The sequence below is a fragment of the Branchiostoma floridae genome, chromosome 5 (assembly GCF_000003815.2).
Source record: "Branchiostoma floridae strain S238N-H82 chromosome 5, Bfl_VNyyK, whole genome shotgun sequence".
In the NCBI taxonomy this organism is placed as follows: Eukaryota; Metazoa; Chordata; class Leptocardii; order Amphioxiformes; family Branchiostomatidae; genus Branchiostoma; species Branchiostoma floridae.
The window spans coordinates 6,993,253-6,993,561 of record NC_049983.1 but is presented as its reverse complement, the minus strand read 5'-3'; positions in this window follow the sequence as shown (position 1 = coordinate 6,993,561).

Here is a 309-nt window from a genome sequence, read left to right as displayed (position 1 = left end):
GAGGCAAGATACGTATGACAAAACGTCAAAAATATGTCTTGACCAGTCCTGCAAAATACAGACAAAGAAGTATACTGGAAATTTTATATGGAATATCATTTCTAAATTAACATTTTATGTGACATGAAAAACCGAGTACAACATATATACAATTCTACGTATACATTTTCACAATTACCAAGAAGAGAAAAGAAAGCGAAACTATATACTAGTTTTCTTTTCAGATCTATGTTACTTTTACATGGATATTTTGTCTTTAGTGTGACCTGGTGGGCCAAAATGTGAAATAGCGGTCTTCATTCATGCATT